Consider the following 25054-nt stretch of genomic DNA (forward strand, 5'->3'; position numbering starts at 1 on the left):
GATGACTTGTCAGTGGTGAAGACAGACCACGGCAAAGACTGATGCTATGAATAGCTACAGGAGGTGGACACAACAGTGCAAACAGTAGTTGTGCAATATACCGTTGATTAGCAGTCTTCAAGATTACACTTAATTTCTTTGTGATTGAGCCCTGACTAGGGACCCAAGTCGTTCTGGGTCCAGGTAAAGCCCTAGTGTATTGTATCTCGGGCTGTGTCAATATGTTTAATCCCTCAATAGATCCGAGGAGGCAAACTAACTATGGAGTCAGATTAGTCTCAGTATTAATAAATGCACAAAGAAGGATTCACAAAAGTATTTCGGGATTTATATATAAATTGGCGAAAATGGAAGGAGCCATCTGATTGGTTGCAGATAATTCCCTGTTGAAAAAAAAGCATTTGTTATTATTTTGGTCTATTTCGGCCAGGGAAGCTGGATTGCTTTGTTGTTTCTTGATATTTTTATTTTTAACTAACGCAACATCTATCAACATTTATTTAGATGTTATCAAGGTAGTAATTTCTTTATTTTAATAATATTATTTCGGTCTTATTACCGGTGAAATATTACAGTGTGCTGTAAGACAGAACAGCAGGCTACGATATGAGCCGAGCTGGATGCATTCAAAGCCGATATCCCACAATGCAATGCGGGCATTCATATCAGAGAATCGGACAGCGATCAGTGGGTCTTTAATGACAATATTGCTTCAATGTACATATTTAATCAATGGTTTTGTCACCAGCAACAACACGTTGCTCAGTTTTGTTCCAGTAAGTTATGCACCGTAATAACGTTTTAAAAAAAATTATTCCGGAAGTGATGTAGTAATTACCGCTCCGCGTCAGTGAAAGATTGCTGCAGTTGTATGTGAGAATTTATACCATAAAAATACCAATAATGAAAAAATAGTGTTTTATGCTAAGTACTTTGATTTGCCTTGTTGCAGAGAAATACTAGGCCTATATTTGTTTTGACTTGTACTGTTGTGAAAAATAACAAAGAAACTATTTACAAAGAGAAGCATTTTTTATTTTATTTTCCATGCATCTTTATTTAAAAACGCAATTTTCAAATTTTGCAGTTGATGAATGTTAATAGCAAAGACTAAAGGGAAAAAACATGAGCATATTTATGTGTGGAACTTAGTTTGATTTAACATCACACTGCATTATTAATTGTTTTAAATAAATGACTTTTTTGAAATTTATGGTACACCTAACATATTAATTATTATATCCAAAAGATGATCCTCATATCAATCACCGTGGTTACAGCTTGTAACCATCCTAAACTTTGTAGCCTTTACTGCGACTGTCTTTTCCAAATTAAGAAGGGACTAGTTTTAGGAAGCATTTTCAGGAAATTAAAAGGATAAGCAGATTGTTGCTGAGGTTTTTGTTCACAGAGTAATATGTATATAGCTTTGTATGGTTATGTGTATATATACAAAATGTGTTTTGGCATTTTTGGCACACTTCTACCTCAGCCTATATTGCACACAGACACTAGTACTTTTGCATATTCTGCTGAAATAGAGACCTGTGGTGCCATGCCAACAATCTCGTGACATGGGTCAGAGGGTATCAGAGGTCATAAATAATTAACCAATCAATTGGCTCTGCTCCTATAAGCACCTTGGTGTTCATATGGACAACAGCTTTGCCTGGAAGGCCCGTGTTGAAAGGGTGTGTTATCATTTAGAGCAGACTCACGGTGAATCAGAGGGTTTATGTTATACAAGGCTGCATTACAGAGCATTTTAATATGTCAGCATGGCAATATCTAAAAACATCTAATTTAAAGCTTGCTTGTCAGGTGACTGTCTCTCCAGGCAAGCACAGAGAATATGGTCTGATTTATCTTTATTCTCCATGCCAGATGAGCGCTTATCCTCTGGCAGAAGAAATAGGGTACCCCAATGTAAACTAAATATTTCTAAACTATTTGGACCTACCTTTAAATAATGTTGCTTGAGGCTGTAGGGGTTTTGAAATAGCTTCATGATATAATGCATATAGGGTTGTGTGTAGGTTGCTCTTGTCACTGTTTGTGAAAGATGAGCAATAGATTGTGGCTGTGTGATGTGCTTCAGTCTGGCTACATATCACTTTGTTTATGTTGTTGTTTTTATTGTAAGTATAGCTGTCTGATAAAACAATATGTCAAGTGTTATGTGTGAAGCATTTGAACTCAAGGCAAAAATCCCTCAGGGGACAATAAAGTATCGCCTGCAAAGTGGTCTCCATGATATTTAAAATTTTAAACTTTGTCGTAGGACTATAGCAAACATATTGTTGGAAAGGTCTCAACCTGGAGAGGATACATTACTCCTGCTTTGAAATATTGACCTCTGAACCTTGAACCCAGTACATGTTTGAAGGCTTGTCATTTAGCATCAGAAGGTGCTACACACACATAGGACCAGCTGTCATGTAGATATGATCTCCAAAGTTGACCCACCGTAAGCACTGTCAAATATGGTAATAAGCTATTTTCACCTATTTAACGATTCAGTTTTTAAAATCTGATGACACCAGTGTGTTCCCCATCCCCCCAAACCCCAGGGTGTATCCAAAATTCTACACTGCCAACTTCTACTTATGAGAAATATACCAGTATATTTAAAAACTACAACTCCCACTATAGACGCGGTCCCAGAACCTGTTACAAAGCTAGTGTACTTGTAGTTCTTCCGGGGTGGGAGGCTGGATTTGTTCGGCTCCTGTGTTTCTGATCTGCCGTGAATGGGCTTCATTCCATTTCAGATTGCCGCCGCCCACCGGCCGACCAAGCAAATACATGAAACTGTATTTTATTTTTATTGTTATCTTTATTGTTTAAATCCTCAAATACAACATTAGACAAAAACATCAATATTATGAATATTATGTATTTGTATCTTTCCTATCTGCCGAGCGGTAATTACTACGTCACTTTCGGAATATTTTGCTGTTTTTTTTTTAAATGTTTATACGGTGCATAACTTACTGGAACAAAACTGAGAAACGTGTTGTTGTTGGTGACAAAACCACTGATTAAATATGCATTGAAGCGATATTGTCGTTAAAAAGACCCGCTGATCGCTGTCCGATTCTCTGATATGAATGCCCGCAATGCATTGTGGGATATTTGAATGCGTCCAGCTCGGTTCATATCGCAGCCTACTGTTCTGTCTTACAGCACACTGTAATATTTCACAGCTAATAAGACCAAAATAATATTATTAAAATAAAAAAATTAATACCATGATAACATCTAAATAAATGTTGATAGATGTAGCATTATAGTTTTAAAAATATCAATAAACAACAAAACAATCCAGCTTCCCTGGCCGAAATAGACCAAAATAATAACATTAAAAGAAATACATATAAACCACGATAAGATCTGGTGAATAAATGTTGATTAAAACTAAAAATACCAATAATAGCAAAGCTGTATACAGCTTCTCTGCTGCAGCCGACTGGCAGAAATAATCATGCTGTGATCACGAAAGATGCTTCCCATTAAAATATATTAGTTTAATAAACGTGCTGAGCATCACGAAAGAAACTAGTTAAACGTGTCCGTGCACACGAATCAATAGATTAAATTACGTGACCATATCACGAACTGCCGTGAGACTGGGTTGGTCATAATCATCAAAGGACAAAATGTATTTTCCAATGCATATCAAAGATTTTAATGTTGAAGTGCAGAATAAAATGACATGTATTGCTGCTCTTTTTAACCATGGCAACTAGATCATTTGTGGTGTATCAAACTGCTGCCAGTGACGACCGCATCTGGATCAGGTTGAATTACCCTCGGGTCTGAAGCTGATATTTTTCATTTTGTTACCAAAGTTTGGTTTTGAGTGCATAGTGATGATTGACACTATAGCATGCTGTGGCATTGTATTGAAATTAATTATATTGAAATGTGAATTTGTTCCCAAGTTCACACAGGAAAAGACATTGCTGAAAACATCAGTCTATACATCCTGTATACTGCAAACCAAATGGCAAAGCCACATTTGTGCAGCCATGAGACATCCGTCTTTTAGTATGTTATATAGTTTTTGGTATGTTATAGATGTATAAAGTACAAAAAAGCACATTTCACTCAAAATGGAGTTTTCTCTCCCACTTTTTCTCAACTGCCTGAAAACGCCTCGCCCACATTCCTATTTGAAATTTCTCAATTAATGATGTCATTGAGTGGATAAGCCAGCGCAGTTTTTTCAAATGTGTTTGAAAAAACTGTTGGTGTTGCTTGAGCAAGCACAGCCCACCCAGTGGCTTGTTTGAATGTGGTTGACCAATCACAACAGAGTGGCCAGCTGAACAAATCAGAGCAGGCTGGGCTTTTAAGGAAGAGTGGGCCAAGAGCTCAGACAGAGTGTTTCAGGTGGAGGCACTGCAGCAATAGGCAGTATAAGAAACATGTTTTTTTGAACATCAAAGCATGTAAACCAATTTTAGGTTTTATGATGCTGAAAAGGAGTACAATAGGGGCTCTTTAAATGAGATGTTGCATACTGTTGCTGTTCAACAGAATGTTTTTTTCCTGTTCTGCAATCTACTTTATCATTATACTGTATGCTGTAGAAGTAAAGCAGAACAAATCTCAGTTACACATTAAAAGCCTCAGGAAAAGGTACATGTCTTAACCTGTACATGCTCACCATTAAAATCTCTAAAAATAAATCGTCAGTACTGCAGGATGGTTCTGTCCGTCCATAAGAAAAATTAGACTTATGTCTGCCAGTTCACACACAAATTGTCTTAGCCTTGTTCTGACATTTAGATAACTATAGTTTGGTTTGTGTGTGGCTTTAAGAGTCGTTTAACTCCCAATGCACTCATGATTGTGAAAAATAAAACTGACCTATTTGGAAATGAACAGTCTCCTAAAGTGTTATTTTACCATTGGTGTTAGATTATGAATAGCCTCTCGAAAAGGAAAGTAAACAATGTTAAAATCGCTAAAACTATAGCAAATAAGTTTCTCTACAGGCAATGAAGAATAATCAAATTAAAGGTGTTAGCTCTGTCTCATGAGGCAAAAAAGTCTTCACTCCATCAAGCACTCTTATTGTGTCAGAAGGTGCAAAACTGCCATCATGTTCTTTTTTTCCTCCTTCATTGAACAATAGTTTTGTTTCACTGTCTTGTATTGTTGTAAAGCACGCATTATTAGTGTCATAACCTCTAACTACATTGGATGTGTGAGGGCGGAAGTTGCTTGCAAACAGATGTCCGGCACTTAACACTTACAGATGAAAGTGCAGTCAACCCACTTTTTCAAGGCTCATTTTCTCAAAATGTTCCTTTTTTATTTTTATTAAATGAAGCTGATACATTGCCTTTGGTGAATTAAGGCTGATGGCAGTAAGAGCATCCTCTGCCAAGATTCACTTAGATGTGAATGGTGATGGGGGCATGTCTGTGTTCTTCAGAGGAGTACACCACTTTTCGTCCTTAATGCCCCTGTTGTTGACTTAACTGATGAGACTATGGTTGGATTAATACCTATTCTTACTAGGTTGTGTAGAGGTAGCTGTCAAAGTGGTCAAATAAATGTCAGAGATCTAAATTTTTAAGTTTTGCTTTGTTATGGCCTGAAGGAAGGAGAGAAAACATATTTTTTTACCTGGTCCATTTGTTATTCATTCATGCATTAATACACCTTCTGAGAGTAGATAATGATCCTTAATTAGATGTCTGTATTTCAAATATTATTTATATATATTTTATTAACTATATTTCATCACGTTTTAGGTGGGCCTGCAGAGCGAAGTCACATCCTTATAAAAGAGGTGACACCTGTCCTTCCTTTCTTTAATGCTTCTATGAGACTAAATCATGTTCAGCCTGGCGCTTTGCAGTGCGACGAGAGCAGCTACACACATCTTGTTAAGGGCCAGTGGAGCCGACAAGTACATTCACTGTGATTTAGTTCCAGTGACGTGAACAGCAATCTTCAGGGCGAAGAAGTGTGTGTGTGTGTGTGTGTGTGTGGGCGCGTGTGTACGTGTGTGTGTGTGTAGAAGGGTCAGGGTCACACTCCAAATCACTGAGACCCCGGAGGGAACAAACTGAGCCTGTTAGAAATAGTGCGGAGACAAGCTTAACCTATTTTTAATAGTCCCTCCCTCTCCATCATTCCCTTCCCAGACCTGTCCTCTGTAACAGAAGGCTGCTGTTTTGAAGGTTAACATACTATCAATAAACTGACATTGAATAAAAGTCCACATAGTATTTTAAGACTTGACACTATAGCACATTAGATGTGCAGTGGGCACTCATGTTTAAGAAGTTTGAAAGCCCATGTAAAAAGATTTATAACACGTCTATGTTAACCGCAGTTTAAATATAATAAGGGTAATTTAACAATTAAACGTTAGGAACTATTACTGGATTCAGACAACTTACCTGTGAGGTAATAAACAGTTTATGGTGGCAAAACAGTGCAATAGTTACCATTTAAGTGCTCCTAAACAACAGTTAATTTAAGGAATTAATATGCAGCAGAGCTGACAGCTGCAAATTATGGCTGTTTCTTGATGCCGGAATAATAATTTTACACTACATTACGGCAGGTATTTACAATTCATAGACGGAGGGTGCATACTTAACTACGTCAATTAAGGAAATAGTTGTGGAGATGTCAGATACTCCACTGAAGCAAATCTTAAGCAGGCGGGGATGTGCCATGTGTTGTATTATGACACCAGCTGCACCGGCTTCCCAATGGGAAATAGTTTTGATGTTTTCCATAACTGCCACTCTTCCGCTTCATCAGGATCCCTCAAAAATGTTTTGACAGGTAAACATGTGGTGATGCACACCTCAAGTGGGGGACATTACACAAGTTGAAGAAAGACTGACAGAGTTGCCTATATTGCTCACGGCAATGAAGGAAAAAAAGGGGAAATTGACATTTGTTTTTACTGTAATTCAGCTGTGGTTTAACAATCCTGCACTGGTGGGAACTGGCTACACTTTCTTTTGCAAGTACTAGTTTAGTTTAGTGTCAGTTTTAGTTTATTTTGCACTATACAACAGCACAAACACAGAAGTAAAACCGATATAACAGGAGAAACTGTAAATGTATACAGTATGCAATGTTGCCATTAGGGTTCTGAAGCTACAACTCTGTCTCTTAGAAATGGTGTTTATACACTGCTTATTTTCAACAGCTTAAACTTATTTCAGAGAAAAATAATGCCACCCAAATTACATTTTATGTCAACACAATGTATCTGCCAAGTCAGAAAATGTTGACAGTTGACACTGAGCATATCTCCAAATGATGTTTTTTCACAATATCTGCTCTCGCAATACAATATCCGCTTGTAGCAACTGAAGCATGATCACAATTTATTTATGGTTTGGGCACCAAGTGCTCGGTTAAGGTTAGGAAAATGTCATCTTGTTAAATTTCGAAAGTCAAAAGTGACTTAAAGCACAAGACATGATGTGTTCATTAACATTTAACCAAAATCACACTCTTTACCTGACCTTAACCATTTGTTGTTGGTTAAGGTTTGTTGTTGAGCTTTGGACCACACAGGATGCATTAAGTGAGATTACCGCAAATTACATATCAAAACATTAAAACTCAGATTTGAAAGGTTGATGGTTTTAAAACTGAAAAATGGCATTCAAACGTTTGAAAATAAGATTTGAAAGTCTAAAATAATTGCTTTAATCTTACAAATTGTGAAGTGTAATGTTTTCAATGTTACAAATCAGTGTCTTCAAAGTTTTGAAACTTGCTATGCAGACATTCACCATAGTCTTTTCAGAGATTCAACACTCTTTTCAGACATTTGAATCTGCTCTTTCAGCTCATGAGAAGCTAGTCAACAAGTATTTAAGTTTTTTTTTTTTTTAAATAAAAATGAACTTTAATCTTGTGTATTGCTAAGCTCTCTCTGATGGAAGAATCAAGCCATGTTGTTTTAGCACTTAAATGCTTGTCAAGTCACTTCTCAAAAGCTGAAAGAACAAATTTGAATCTCTGAAAAAAGTAAGTGGAACCTTTGAAAGGACTGTGTTGATTGTCTGCAAAGCAAGTTCCAAAATGTTGAAGACAGATTTGCAACATGGAAAACTTGACACTGCAGACATTTTAATCTTAGTTTTATTATTTTGATATGTGATGTAATCTAACCTCATTTACAAGCCCTGTGCTTTGTACACACCATCCATCTTAAACACCTCCCTATGACATGCATGCTATACAAGAACATGACACTACATGCGTTCAAAAAATTCCCTCAAACGTACTTCTTGCTGTTCTACATGTAGTTAAATATGTCAAAAGAAATTATTCAGAAAAATTATTTGTACCTGCCTGGAAAAGTGGTTTAGAATCTTACCTAATACCGTTTCTTTGATAAAGAAAGATCACAGAAAGAGATTGCAAATATATAACTTAGCAGCTGTTCCATCAAAAGAAGATGGCTTCTTTTGATGTACCTATTTGAACCTATGAAAGGTATTCTAAACCTTATCTGGGAGGAAAACAGAAACATATAGGCAGGACTGGACTGTGATGACAGTCGCCTGTTTGTGACAGAGGCAGCTTAGCCGTGGTTATAGGGATACAGTATGTTTAGGAGGTGATAGAAGAAGGAAGACATGGAAGGCAAGGAGTGTTAGGGGGCCTCGTAATAAGTGAGAGGTGAAAGCGAGAAAAGTGTCAGAAGGTTGAGAGGACTGTGAATGGAAACACTGGCCCGAGCTTGTCATGTCATTTCAGCAGCCTCTCCGAGGACAGCATTGTTTCCAGAAGCTTCAGCTTCCCCCTGCCGCCAGAACAAGACGTCCTCTCAGCGGCCGTCGCTGCTAACAGACGCCATCAGTCACACTGGCTCAGAAACCACTTGCTTCCAATCTCACCACTGCTGTGAAGGCAACTGCTCGAGCTTGTCTCACAAATCTGCTCCTCCGTGTGCTCAGAAAGACATATATTTACCCACCGTCACAACAACACACACCCATATACACACACACAAAAATAGACAAACGCACACAGAATTCTTTCGTCACTTTTCCAGAACCAAAAAGGACTCCTACTGAATTTGTCGCTGTCCTGCTTTTAAATCCCTTTCTATGTAGTTGGCTGCTGGATTTACACTGACAGAATCCACCTCATGTCCACCATGTTTCCTGGGCTTACTCGCTTCATCTGAGCATTAAGGGCTCACCACGTCACATAGTCTCATGTACTCTACTGGATGGAAACTTGTCCATGGACCATTTGGGAGATTTTGCACTAATAATAATATAAAGCCGGTTATTAATTGTTTCTTTTTTGTCATTTTTCATGCCCAAGTGTTCCCAATTTTCGGCTTTCAATACTAATTTCATACACAGAGAGATTACATGCTGTGTAATATTGTAGTGTACTAGCTGCCTTTGTTTTTGTGGGCAATTTCAAATATGCAATGACATTCTTGTCACTTTAGTGAGGAAATTACTGATGGTGCACAAAGTAAGGAGGAAAAGCAATGATGGTTAAGTTGAATGGTGATGGCTGAATGTACACCAGGTTTTACTGTATGTTAATGGTGTCACTTTTATCTACACTGTATTTCATGTGAACTTATGTAGAAGGTTTAAACAAATGTGTATTTTAATGTTTTATGTGTCTAACAGTCAAGTATGTGGGCACTTATTGTTTCACATGGCTACAAGGCAAATTTTCCTTTGGGAAAAACTGCCTTTGCAGAGATTGACTGCATCAAGAACTGTATTCATTACCCATGTAAATTAGGCAATAACAGTATAGAGTTTGGTGACAAGCGAAATGTAAAAGCATGAGGCTAAAAGTGGAATATCTTTAGAGCTCCCATGTAGTCTCTTTTTATCTTTTTACATACCCTATACCAATTTCATTTCCATCCCTCCCTATACGACTACATTAAATGTTTTTCTGTTTTCTAGTCTCCTCGTCACTGCACCCCCCAGCCTCTATAAATGCACATTCTTCTTCTGCACAACCCCTCCACAAACCAAATGAACGTGTATTCACTCCTCTATAATGAACACAAATGCATAATTCAACCTCATTACCTCGTCTACTCCTCCCATGCACCATAAGTGACAAACTAAATAATATCCATAAGCAGTTGAGTTGTTGGTGGATTTAATCTTCGATCTCAAAGGGAACCATGTGTTGTTGAGAAATGGTAGGCTATAAGCTACACATTAATCAACAAGGCATGAAGTGAAGTTTCATGAATTGACATTATTTCAAAACAAGAGTCAGGGTTCTAATTTTCTTCATATTTTTTATCACATTGTATTAAATTCTAGACATTTTTGCTGAATTTTTTAATGCTTTGTCCATTAATTGAATTAAAATTCACATTTTAGTTTTTCAACACTACTTTAAACATTAGCCATTCTTAATAAAAAAAAACAATGCTGAAATTTGATATCAACAACAAAATCTCTAAATCAACACTTATTGACTTTGGCTCCCGATACTTTTTTTTTCGCATTTTGTTTTCATTCCCTCCTGCTGTGTAGATTTTAAATGGAGCTTTACATACTCAATATAAATCTCAGAGCCTGTTTGACATGCCTATGGCTATAGCAGGCTTCATCACAACTATGCTTGTTGAACTCATCCCCCTTTCTCTCTCTCTCTCTCTCTCTCTCTCTCTCTCTCTCTCTCTCACTCTCTCTCAGCTGCTATTATTTATTCAGTTTGTTTGGCGGGACTCAGTAGCCGTGGCAGCCCCGGCCTGGCAGACCTATCGAACTGTGGCATAATAGATGTAATACATCAATGCGTTTGAGCTGAGAGCCTTTAATTAGGCCTTCCTGCTCGTTTCATCAATTCCCCCCTGCCCTCCTGAGATTTGGGGGAGGAGTGGGAGGGTGATACTGAAAGGCCTCCTGCGCTGCATGTGAATCACTGCACCTCCACCTCCCCAGCCCATTCCTCTGCCTCCTCTTCGTCCCTGAAAATCACCAGCCCCCAGCTTCCTGTCCTCCCTACCCAGCCCACTGCCACTTACGTCTGCAGGGTCAGACAGCATGAAATACTAATCCTCACCTGAATGTCAATAATTAAAAACCTGTGGCCCTTCAGGATTTTAAATAAATGTGGCAGCAGAGATGTCCAATATGAAATGAATGATTCTGAGAATGTATGTGTCTGTCTGTCTGTCTGTCTGTCTGTCTGTCTGTCTATGTATGTGTCTGTCTGTCTATGTGTGTGTCTGTCTCTGTGTGTGTGTGTGTGTGTGTGTGTGTGTGTGTGTTTGTGTGCAGCCATGACCTTGCTCCCCAGGTGCTGTTGAAATGTGTCATGTTAAATAAACGCCAAGCAGGACCCAGTGGTGACCAGCACTGCAAACACAGACCAATCTTCTGCTGATTTTGCCATTTTCTGTTTACCATTTCTAGCCGTTCGCATTCCACATGAATCATAGCAACAACATCTGACATTTACCACAAGTTAAAATATGACCACACCAGACCACATAACTGAACTGAGGGCCACCAGGACTGGAGGCAGAGGCTGATCTAAGTAAGCATAAATTGAGGACGACTGCTCTACAGCTTTCAGTGCTGAATGCCAGTCCATTAATTGCATTCACACATATTATAGACATTATAGATTGCTTTTGTTTCAGATGAACAAAACTATTGATTGGAATTCAATCCTGAATCCAAATGTGACTCTATTTATCTTGACATTCAAGAACACAGGTTATTGGAAGATATTACATCAGGCGTTTAAAGGGGAGCTTATGTGTGTGTTTGTTTGTTTGTTTGTTTGTGTTGTGTGTGTGTGTGTGTGTGTGTGTGTGTGTGTGTGTGTTACACTATGTTCATGCATTTCTTCAGAGTTTTTTTTTCTCACAACAAAAAAACTAGAGTGAGATTAAGTTAACCAAGGCTAATGTCCCTCAAAATTACCTCCACTTTAAGTAAAGATTATGAGTTACACTTTACTTGAAGGTATCTACATAAGAGTGACATGACACTGTCGTGAACGTGTCATAAACATTAGAAACAAGTCATAAACGTTTAAGCACTTAACGCTTCTTTTATTAAGTGTTGGTTTTTGTCATGACAAGTTATGGTTAGGGTTAGGGTCAGAGTTAGGGTTAGGGTACCTTCAAGTAAAGTGTTACAAGATTACGTTAGTATCTAACATTGACCGGCCAATGATGCTAAATACAGCTCATATAAAAACATTAGAAGGACCAGCTAGTCCCCTTACAGATTGTTAAGTATCTATGGTAAAGCATGTTTATTCACTGTCACTGAGCATTTGCAAGAAAAGCTAAAGTTTGCTGTCTGCTCTCTGAACCTGAGTAATCAATAGCATTGCCTCACTGCCCTACATACTGATACTTTCTTCCAAAAAGGTGCAAGGTTTTATAAAAGGTTTTTCAAAAGATGTGATCCTGTACTGAAAAAGTGTCTTAACCATGGAGATCAGTTGAAAAATAAAAAGTAATTTGAGACGGTCACTGTTATGCTGGGAAAGTATATTCCATATAAAGAACAAAGCATTGAAAATATTCATATATTTTGTCAAATACGGTACATACAGTACTCAATATTACCATGCTGGGAAACAAATTAAAGCAACCCATTCTGTACACAACAGGAAATGTATATCCTGATCTAGTGCTGGGATTGAGGGCCAAAGAGTTGAAATACTGAGAGGCACAATGAGAAGGGGAGTAGCCCTGGAAGAGCTGCAGATCAGAAGACATCACTGGAACTTATTATATAGCTGTTGACTTGCTTGGCAGCTGAAAGGGCAAAGCCTTAACTGTGGCTCAGATTGCTGTTCCATGATCATAAACTTTGTGACAATAATGAAAAGAAGACACGAATTATGAGAAAGTTTTGAAAGCCGACAGCAGTTTAGTCCCATTGGATGTGCAACTCCAGTGAACAGTATATAAAATTGATTTAGGATTTAGGAAAATACACTAGACATGGGCTGCATAATGAACGACAGATGGCATCATTCTGTTATCCATCTTGTCAAGGATGCAAAGTATTTTTTGCTTGAAAAAAAGAAAATAAAGCATGTGCGTTTACATACACAAGCATATATGCACATACAGCACTCACTATGGTATTGGATTATAAATATAGTATAAATATTGTATAGTACCTTCACTCCACATAATGAACTGCCCACAGTCTGTTAATTCCACAGAAGCTAATCCCTTCAGTCTTTTGCTAATATATCCATTACATGAGTGATGCTCCCATAAGCCAGCCCTAGTCAGTAAATAATTCTGGTTAATTAAAGCCAAGACATCCATCTTTGCCTTGGCTTTGTGTGCAGACTCTGCGACAGGCATGTTCTATTAATAAAACAGTGGTTATCACCACTGTTGATGTAGTTTCAAACCTGTTAATTAGACTGTAGATTTCAAATAAAAATTAATAGCCAATAATTCATTGGAAAAGGGGAAATGACAATTCATTTCCATGATGGCATACCCATCAGGAGGCACATCAGCAGGGGATGGCTGTGTGAAGCAGACACACTGAAGTAAACTGTTATTATTTTGGGTTGAAGATATTCATGTCACTACACTGCTTCTTTGCCAGAGGAGATTGGTAGCTAATGAACAGTTAAAGAAAGCCCAAAAGCATGTTTGCAGCAGCATGTCCATTTATGCTTTATCCTCCAACACACTATATGTTAGGCAACCACCACACGTCACATGGTAAAATGAATTATTTGTTTTAGCACTTATTTCTCCACTTCATTTACCAGTTTAAAAAAAAAAAAAACATTTTAAAAGATACAAGGTATTTGTTTACATGGAAGAGAGGGCTTGTTAGCAGACACTTGACCTTTAGTGATCTTCTATATCTTTGTTTCAAATTTCCATTTAATTTTCACAAATGGGAAATTATACCCAAGAGAAAGCAGCCAGTATTTATATTTTCTATTAAACAGCAAATTAATTTCATACGCCGCAAAATGTTGATAATTTAACTAGCATTAGTTTTTTCCCAGTATACCAGGACCAAATTAATAATGTCCCCAGGGCATTACTCCAAATATGATTATACTCCGCTGGTAAAATAATTAAGTGTGGAAAACACATTAGGTTTTTCTGCCTTCACAACAACAAATTAACACGGTGGCCACAGCGCGGCTACTCTCGGGGAACGAATCTCTCCTTTGTTCCCCAGAATTTAGGGAGCTAACCCATCTCCACAGCCCACAGGCAGGCTGTAAGAGACCCTCCTGCTGTGGTTTGTGCGCACTCCACACTTGGCATGGCAGTGTCGGCAGCCTTGATTGGTGGTGTGAGTGTCAAGGACATATGTACGGCCGCGTCGTGGTCTATGCCTTGTCTGTTCATACGATTCTGCCTCTTGTACCTGTTAGGTTCCTTTTTCGGAGTCGGTGGGTTAAATTCAGAGGATATATTCCTCGAATATGTAAAAATGTACTTGGCAAAAAAAAAAAGAAGGGATTATTGTTTTATTATTATTATTACATAAAAGAAAGAAATGACAACTATGTCTACAGATAATGAAGAATGGTGCAGTATAGTATAGTAAGCAGTGGCAAATAGTGAAAAATAGGGGTCTATATACCTTTTTCACGGCAGACATGTTGACATGTCATAGTAGGAAAAGCACAGGTGTATTCAAAACCATTAATGATGGCTGCATTCCACTTAGGAGAGGCCCTGGTATTGTGCGTGCTGACTCACTGAACTATCTTACTGGGACACTTGATGGAATTGAGCCATCGTTAAGGTTATCAATTTCAGCTGTGCTTTTCCTACTATGACAAGTCAAAATGTCTGCTGTGAAAAAGGTCCATTGCTGTGGTACAGTAGCTGTTATCAGAGCTATAGTGGTGTTTAGCAAACAGTATTAAAGGCTGCACGTCTATTAAGAAGAATGGTATGTGTCACAGGGTTAGCTGTGCCCTGTAGAAAAGTTAGATGCACACACGCACAAATGCTGCATAGTTATTTTCGTTTATGATTAAATCAAGCCAGCGAGCGGGGTCAGTGTTGTAGGGTCAGCACAGCATGATCATATTGGAAGGCAGCCGACAAAGCATGTTTGTTGTAACACTAGTGTGTGTCATGGTGTAACAAAAAACACATCAAATGTATTTTTAAATGAGTCACACAGACACATATTTGTATAAATTGTTTTTGAATAAGTACTTGTCTAAAATGTTTCTTGAATGTTTTGTAATTTAATATTAAATAAAAAGAGAGAAAACAAAGAAAGCAGTGTTGGCTTCAGGTGAAAATATGCTAAATGAAGTGATTTATTTTCGCTAATATTAACGTTAGCAGCTGCAGCACTGATGTTAGCATGGGTGCTGAAGACACTGCTGAGCCAGACCAGGGAGAAAAACAAGACGACGAGGGAAACGAAGAGAAAGAGAAAGAATTAGACTTGAACACTGGACCTGTGGCAGAAACTGACGCAAGACAACAAAAAGTCTGGGAAAGTGGATTACAAGCAATGATAGGGTCTGAGGCAGCAGCCGGAGGGAGTGTAGCCGCAGCAGAAGGTGCAAAGAATGCGCAACAATTCAGGCGCCCAAACTCCAATATACTGGAGATATACTTGAGATTTTTTCTAGGCTAGAACCATGTATAAAAACTGTAGCAAGTGTCCCTTGTTGACTAATCACTATAATTTATTGGCATTTGGTGCCATTTTTTTCAGATATTGACCAAGCTTTTTAGAAGTGGTGGATCTTAGATTTCCTGACTGGTGGCAGCAGATTCAGCTAAGCCCTCAACCGATGACATGTATTTGTGAAGATTTTCAGTATAATTGATTTATTTAGACATATTACATACCTGTCTAGGAGGAAGAGGGTCAATTCATGGTCGGTTTAGAATAATTTATGATCCTGTAATTGTCTCCATCTGTTGAAAGCCCGACCGAAGTTGACTCAGGTTTTAACCCATCGCCTGTCACTCTACCTTTTAGCTTTTAGTTGTTCTTCGTTTAATTTCCTTTTTTTCAGTAATGGCTCTATCCCAGTATCAGCCATAACTACAACAGATAACTTCTAAAATGAAATTAAAATACAATTAGGCCTATATGAAGAAATCTTTTACGTGGCTGGCTTTTCCAGGTTTTACACTGAAATCTGTGACTCATCAGAATGCGTTACTGTAGAGCCGGTCTGCCTGCTGTGAATCATTTTGTGACTTTGCAGGGAACATTGGACAAGGCATCAATACAAACTTACAAAAAAATAACGTTCTTTTCACGTTAGTCTTGTTTGATGTTACAGGTCATCTAATGGAAAAGTTCCTCGTAGCTACTTTAATAGAAAGCAGCATCCTGTCTGATAATAAATGCGGCAGGCTATTTTCAACTACAATAATAGGAGCGTGATAATCTTTGGTATTACTTGCAGTAATATAATTATTACTTGCCATTTGTGAATGAACAATAAGGTTTTCAGAGAATCTGCATTCCTATCTGCCACAACACAATGTAGCCTATATTCAATTTCTGAACTCCACTTTAAATGTAGAGTCCACAGAAAAGTGATACCAAAAGAATGTTATTATAAAACAATACCTCTGTGTGACAGCAATCAGCAATCAGCAGTTTGAAAATGCCAAAATGTCTAAAAATTAGAGGCCATTTTCTCATACTGATGACACTATCCACAGGGAAGATGGTGCTAATGAAAGTTTGGGCAGAGAGCTGTTTTAATAGTTATGCAAATGTCATGTAAGACAGGAAAGGCAATTCACTTTGCCTTTAACCCAGTCTTCAAACTGACACTCACACATTATCTGTAAAAATGCAAACCCAGCGTGCTACTGCCATGGAAGCAGCAAACAAACGAACGGGATCAACGGAGATGGATTCTACCCGACCTAAAAAACCTTGGCATGTTTCCAAACAGTTGCATGACCACAGACTTAACAAACCCCGAGTAAATATTGGAGATGTATTTGAAAGATAGAGACAGTTTAGAGCCCAAAAGGATGCCGAGTTGGCTAATTTCCTCCTGAACAGGTAAGCATTAAGCTTCAGGCTAATGTATCACGGCTACTTGGAATGGGCATTTTCAGTAATTTCAACATTTGTGCACTGACATTGAAACATGCAAAACAACCGTGTAGCCTATTCAGCGGCCGTGAGTAATTTCAAGCCAAGAATTTGTCGGGTATAGAGGACTGTGAGTTTGTGGTGTTTTTTTAGCGTTTTTTGGCATAATTTTAAGACAAGAAAGTGTGTCTGTCAGTTGGGTGGAGAGGACAGCGATGTCATGATGTTTTAGCGGTTGCTGCAGTAATTTTACGCCGAGATAGGCTGGCTGTCAGTCGGGTACAGAGCTCCGCGTGAGCACGGGCTTTTATGACTGTCATAGCCAGCATCTAACGTTAGCTACTCGGCTGCGCTGTGGAGTAATGTCTGGCTATGTGAGACAAGTATCCAGCAACATTGTTGGATTCTGCGTTCTCAACCTGGCAACCCCATGAACTTCGGGTCCAGGGAGGAGGGGGCAGGGAAGATGACTCTCTCCAGTATTTTGAATTTGGACCGCAGTAACGATTTTAAACGCTAGCTGTCAGTATTACATATTGGACCTTTAACTCTAAAGCCCTATTCGCACGGGATTAGTATCATCCTAATCCCTCGTGTGATTTAGAAATCACCGCCCTAAATCTGAGTGGTGTATTATTCAACAGCATATACGAAGCCTGTGATTTTGCTCAAATACGACCAGGGCGAGGCCGCTGCACCGCACCATATCCGTCATTGCAAAAGAGGGATAAAAGGCGCACAGGAAACAATAACCTTGAAAAAATGATATACAACCCCGCCAAATCACAGGCATGTTGATTTAGGCGGGACTAATATTATCACAGGACCTCAGTGTTGGGCGAAATATGGTAGGTCATTTGTGGGGGAACTTTTACTTTACAAATTACAGACATGGCCACTTCGCACGGGATTAAGATCACAGACAACCTCTGTAATTATTACAAATGACTAAAGGTCACCAGGTAATACTAACCCCATGCAAATAGAGCTTAAGAAGTGTAGAAAAGATGGATCATGTCCAGTTTTGTAGGTAGACAGCAAGCTGGTAAGTTTGAATATATACTCTCCCTAAATCATAGGTTGGTATACAATAAAAGTTGGCACTGTGGACAACGTCTGTTGTGCAAATACAACCACCTCATTTATAAACTATTTACCATAAACTGCAGATATTAATGTAGCCTAATTATGGGGTTCATTTTACCTGCAGCTCATGTTCTTTGGCCTGAGTGGAAAGTTTTCCTTTTTGCACATGTCCCTCCTCTATTTAGACTTGCACTGCTCATTGACAAGCAAACCAAGGCTTGTAAACAGAAGTTACATGGATTAGTTTACAGGCACACACAGTCTATTATGCTTTAAATGTAAAATTTGATGGCTAGTAAATCGAAGTCAGTTAGCGTATCTGCCAGTACATTTGCTATAATTTACCATCTCTGGTCATTATCCCAGAAAATATGAAAGAAAAAACAATTGGTAAGAAAAAAACGTGAACAAAGACAGTGTTGTGTGATTATATGGCACATACTGGCTGCCATTGTTCTCATTTGACAAATCAAGCCGAACTAAGCTGTCAAGATTATTTTTCTTAAAGAATAGAAAAAAGAGAAGAGTTCACTGCTCGGTGTAAATGTGCCATAATTCCCATACGTCCTGTGTCTAAATTTCACAGACACTTTGACTTACAGAGAAGACAGCATAACAACTATAACTATTCATGAAAAATAACTTTTAAGTACTTACATCATCACAGCTACAAATGTGGGTCATATTAGGCTGGATGCCAGTTAGCAGAATTTGTTAACTCCTTTTATGTGTCCATCATGTCCGTGTTAGATAGTTTCAGCTTCTTCCTCTAATCTCCTGACATATGTATTGCAAGTTTTTTTTACTGACAGTTTCTCCTGTTTTGGTGGCACAGATAATCTGATAGCGCTGTTCTTTTATACCTGACAAATGTGCTAATTGGCATCCAACCTAGTATGACACACCTCTGTAGTAGAGGTGTATTCAGTAATTTGAGTCTACCCCTGCACAATATTAGACTGCTCATATTACTGCTGTTTTGCTATGCAGACATCTGCTACATAGTGTTAATTTTGTCACCTATTTTTAATTTAGTCTTAGTCTTAGTCTTGTGCCAAATGTCCTTGTTAGTTTTATTCATATTTAGTCATTCACATATCTTTTTTTGTTAGTCAAGTTTAAGTTGACTAAAAGTCTCGTCATTTTAGTCTAGTTTTAGTCAAAAGAGAACTCAATATATCTTAGTCAAGTTTTAGTCAAAACATTTTAGTCATTTTTTAAATAATAATAATTATTTCTGAGATTATTTCTGATAACCATTTCAGTCAAATAGTTATATAACAATAAATTATATAAAGTTATATAAATATCGAGCCTCTTCCTTATTTCACCAGTAAATTCCTGTTAAACGACAAAAACAACCATTGAATAGGAAAATGGTATTTTACAATAACATTGAACACAGCACAAGGCTGAATGTATATATACAAAATAGAGTAATAAGAGAAACCTTTTTGGTACACCTTTTAATATAAGGTGACCAAATACCAAAATACCACAGAGGTGAATCAATACTGTTCTGGGAGCACAAATAAAACATTTTGAGCTCCAATAAGGTAGCATTTATCACAGGGCTATTGTATTGGAACATCTTATGTTCCCACATCCTGAAGATGAGCAGTATAGTTCACCATGGGAACGCGTGTGTGTCTATTTAACACAATAAAGAGGACGCTTAAAGACTCGCAGCCTCGTTCCTAATGAGCCTAATAAGACCTCACGCTGTTTGATGTCCAGGAGTGTTTCATCCAGCTCAGACACTGTCTCCATTGCCCCCTAACCCTCTCTTTTTAAGGAGGAGACTGGCAGGCTGGCACCCCTCTGCCCTGTGCCTGCCACACACCAGGCCTGACCATGTTCTCCATTTCATTTACCTTATGCTCTGCTCCTCTGCCAGTCCAGGGCCAGAGGCCAAAACGCAGACAGATATGCACCTGCAAGGGTGCATCCCTTGGGATTAAAGCAGGCAGTTAATTGTGTTTGCATTTTGACAGGGTGTTTTTAATTTTACCTGCCAGCATGGGTTTGTTCAGGCGCTCTCTCTGGACCTCTGTCTACTGTGACCTATCATCGCCATATGGTCACAGTTCCCACAGCTCACTACGGATGGAACTGCTGGCACTAAAAGAGTCATTTAACCTCTGTTGATGCTATATCAAGGCTTTATTGTGCTGTATATAGTCTGAATTCTCATCCCCAATTGTTTCCCCTTTAAATGTAATTTCACACAATGTTCCAACAGACAGGATAGCAATTTTTTTTAATGACCATTGTTTTGTTGTTTGTGTGTTGTGACATGTGCTCTTAGTTTTTTTTCTTTTCATGTATTTGAGCACAATGACAACTTGACAGATTGTATACCATTGTTCTAAATCTGAGGACTTTACACAGTTAATAGAGTGAGTTAACTTCCTACATCCAATGTTTTCCCGTTTTCTTCATGAGATTAGGTTGGATTTAATAGAAAAGGGTTGTTTTTACAGTAAAAGGCACATAAGCTGTTTTGTTATTAAATTGGCTTGTTAATAGACTAAACTCTACTTTTCAACATGTTTTGTATTGTCCTAACAGCTACCAGCTCCTCACTACCCCCTCTTACTTTTTAACCACTAATTATCACTAATTTTTGTCACAGCAAAAAGCATCAAACAGAATATAAATTTGTGTGGCAGGAAGGGTTTTAGCCTCAGATACCAAAGTGCCAAATGTTTTCTGCCTATTAGCACTAAACTACAACTAGCTAAGTGGAAAGGTGAACTAATGTGATCAGTCAGCTGTCCTGTTAAAGGTGTTATCAAGAATGACATATTAAACTCAGGTTGTATTGTTTGATTGTTTCGGAAAACTGCCAAAAAATACAGTTACCTCTCAGGCATACATTTGGGGTGGCAGTATCTCAGGCCATAGAGAGTTGGATGGGAAACGGAGGGTCGCGGTTCAAGTCCCCGTACGGACCAAAGTACAGAGTGTAGATTGGTAGCTGCAGAGGTGCCAGTTCACCTCCTGGGTACTGCCAAGGTGCTCTTGAGCAAGGCACCGTACTAAGTGATGACTGTAGCAACAGCGAGTAACTGTCAGTTCATAAGGAATACACAGATGCTGGATATATTTTACATTTTTGCACTTTCATTATGGAGTTTAATTGTGGTAAACAGGCTACGTTTTTGTAGTTCCGGTGCCCCCTTGTTTTAGGCCAGATGTCCCTCACCTTTCGCTTTCTTTGTGTTGGCATTCTAAACTCAGGGTTGATTCGGGAAACATCCTCCATCTGACAATCAAATTATGTTAATCTTTTTTTGAGTAACATTCTCATCACACACTCAACAGCAATTTTAATTACAATGCTTGCCTCTCTATGTTCCACCAAAACAAGTTTCTTCCCGAGGCTATTTTGCAGTGGCACCATTGCCAAGACGATTGTGATTGGTTTAAAGAAATGCCAATAAACCGGAGTCACATTTGTCTCCTATCCAGGAATGTTGTGTGGTCTAGCCTTGTCTTGCTTTGCCAGACCATCCACACGCTGCAGAGCAGAGGAGGGTCTGGCTACTCCACACAGCATTCCGTGGGAGAAAAACGTGCTGTAGTTCATTGGCATTTGTTTTAAACCAATCACACTCGTCATGGGCGACACTTAACTCCGCACAGAGCCGCTGTAAAATTGTTGTGCGAGTGAAAACTCAGATTGGACACATAGTCTAGCTAGCTGTCTGGATTTATCCTGCAGAGATCTGAGGAGCAGTTAACCATAGTCCTCATAAATCCACTGGTTTAAAATTCCAACACAAAGAAAGCGGAAAGAAACAGACATACATGCATCAGGCAGAATTTCCTGTGGCACCGGAGCAATCCCTAGCCAGACCCTCCTCCGCAGCGCTGTGGAGATAGGTCTGGCAATGCGAGACTAAAGACTACTAAACTACACTTTTCCTTAACACCCTAATATCAAGTAGTTTCCATGGTACAGTATTTGACTGTGTTGTGTGTCAAATTAAGTTTTTTTGTATTCAATTTTGTTTGGCTATTATTTGTCTGGAGAACACTAGATTTATAGACTAGAAAAAAAACAAAAGATATCTCTTGGCTTCAACTACTTCTGCCCATTATTCAATAAAAATGATGATGCTTCCAAGTCTTCTGTGAGACGAAACATTATCTATAGAAATCTCTACAAGTCAAATGGTGTTTTTGCAAAGTCAATGTATCAACCAAGCAGAGGAGCAGACCTACTGGGAATGGGAGCAAAGTGAAACAATTGACCTCGCTAATGTTAAATTAGTAAATGCAATAATAAGACGGCAGAATTCCCAGAGCACACAAGAAGCAATAGAACAAGTAATGCTCTTTTCTTCCCTCATTCTTTTTTATCTCTGTATTTTATCTGAGAAACCAAGCAAGTCTCACTGCTTCTCGACTAAGCTCAACAAGTTAAAAAAAAACATATTTTCAGCTGAAGCTGTTTTCTAAAATAGCACTACATTGAAACTTCAAAAAAACATTTGGAAGGAAAATCCACTTAAAACACATCACATACAATACTAACATGTTTAACGGGTACTAGGGTTGGGTATCGTTTGGATTTTTACGATTCCGATGCTAAACCGGTACTTTTAAAACGATTCCAATTCCTAAACTGATTCTTGAAAAAATGTAAAAATGATATCAAAGAAAGGCTCTTTTATAGAGTTTTTTCTTAATTGAAAATTATTTCAATTTAACAATATATTAACATTTTAAAGTACTTAAATATATAATAAGTAAAGTATTTTCCATGCGGTTGTTGCTGAACTTTTGAGAACACTTTGGTGATTACCTCATTCATTGTCCATGTATTTGTAAGGTGGTAAAATAGTGTGCCATATTCTATGCAATAATGACCTACGTTGTTGCTGTAGTTGAGAAATAAATAAATAAACATTGTAAAAATAAGTAAAAGCGTTTTCACAGCTTGTGATGTTGCCATTGCTCTCCTGCTGTTTTCAATTTGAAAAGGCCCTTACATGAATTTCAATAAAAGCTTTTCTTCAACTTGTGTGGTCTTCTGTACAGTTGCCTTTCAGAAAAGAAGTGAATAGCAAGCACAGGTACACCATTACCTGTCAGGGTTTATCCTGGTAATAAATGCAAGTTATTATTATTGCTCAGTCAAACAGGAAAAAGAGAAAGTAACAAATGCATGTTTTTGTACAAAATTGTAGGTGGACTGTTGTGTCTCTGTATGAGACATCACAGTAAAACAATGCAATATTATGCCTGCTGGTTTAATCAGGTATCAGATACTCTGTTACATATAATGAACGTGCATGCATACATCTACAAATGAGAACTTTAAGATACCCTGTGGTGTTTTATTGTAAATTAACAAAGAAGTATTTACATAAACTGTTTCTCACCAAAACATATTTGTGTGTATCCCTGAGGTCTGACAAACATTTGAACAGCTATTTCTTTTTATATTTCAGAGCTTGGGAACATTTGCATCACCAACAGTCAATCAGTGGAGTAGCAGGAACAGGTATCACATCTCCCACATACTCAAGCATGTGTGTCAAAACAGGGACCCGCTCACTCCATAGCGCTACTAGTGGTCAAAAACTCCACAGAGTACCTTTAGCTGACGGATAGCAAACAGCCAACTCTTTTCAAAAGCAGGTCTCGTTTTATTTACAGTTTACACTGATGAATAGGTCTGTCAGGTATTAAACTTTATTTTTAATGAGGGATGGAAATGTCTGTTTTTCTGTGTAATACATTTTCTGTCCCATTGCAAATTCTGCTGCAGGCATACTTTAGCTCTCAGTCTTCAAGAATTAATTTAGTTTGTTTTTATTGTAAATAAGGAGAGAGGGGAAACACTTGGGGCGTCAAAACATCCTGAACACACAGATGTTTACTCTCTCTTAAAATCATACCACAGAGGCATCTTTTTGAAAATTCCCTGCAAGGTCACCCATGAAATGGTATTTCATTCTCTGCCAACTGAAGAGCATTCTCATCTTGGCAGAGGACATAATTAAACTGTGTGCGACATCAAACACATTTCATTTTGCTTACTCAGTATGAAAATGGGCTCTCTAAATCACATCACTCCTGTCAACCCGAAAAACACATAAACATGTGCCCACACACCCACACTTCATCAAAGTATAATGTACTCACACACACTAAAACATGTACACCAGCCTCCCCCTCACCTGCTCACATACAGAAGCACCAGCATTACCAGCACACCTACTGTACCAAAACCCAGCTCCAGCACACTTCACTGACTTCCCCACAGTGACACACTTGCTCTAAACAAATCACTCTTTATTTACTCTGTGGTTTCTTTGTTCAATACATACAAATACTCTCATCAACATACAGTATGTCATCTTAAATATCTACAACTCTAACAATAAAACTGATTCTAATGAATATATGCTGAATGTAATTTATATTTTGTTTGGGTTTAAATCAGCTCCAGACTAAATGTGATGTAAGCACTACTTTTTGACAGGTTCTTGGACAATTTTATCCACAGCATTTTATCACTTCAAATAGTAATAATCAAACTTTCTTGATGTGAAATAACAAAACTTTGCATGAAATCCAAGTGGTTGCAGGAGGGAATGAGATTTGTGAGAGAGAGAGAGAGAGAGAGGCACGTAAGAACACTGAGAGACTGGGAGGCATGCTCAGTCACTGGCCTCACACTGTACCTCAGCACGTCATCCATCCGGGGTATTTTGCAACAGTCTGATACTAGTTGGACAAAATGTTGCCAGCGGATCTGCCGTACGTAAGTGTGGCTTGACAGTGACATCAACACATTCACTCAAGTTAGAGAGTGCAGATGGAACAGATAGTGAATTACACATATCACCAAATAGAAATGATTGAATAGAATCATAAACCAGCAAACAGAATTC

The sequence above is a fragment of the Perca fluviatilis genome, chromosome 3 (assembly GCF_010015445.1).
Source record: "Perca fluviatilis chromosome 3, GENO_Pfluv_1.0, whole genome shotgun sequence".
Taxonomy (NCBI): Eukaryota; Metazoa; Chordata; class Actinopteri; order Perciformes; family Percidae; genus Perca; species Perca fluviatilis.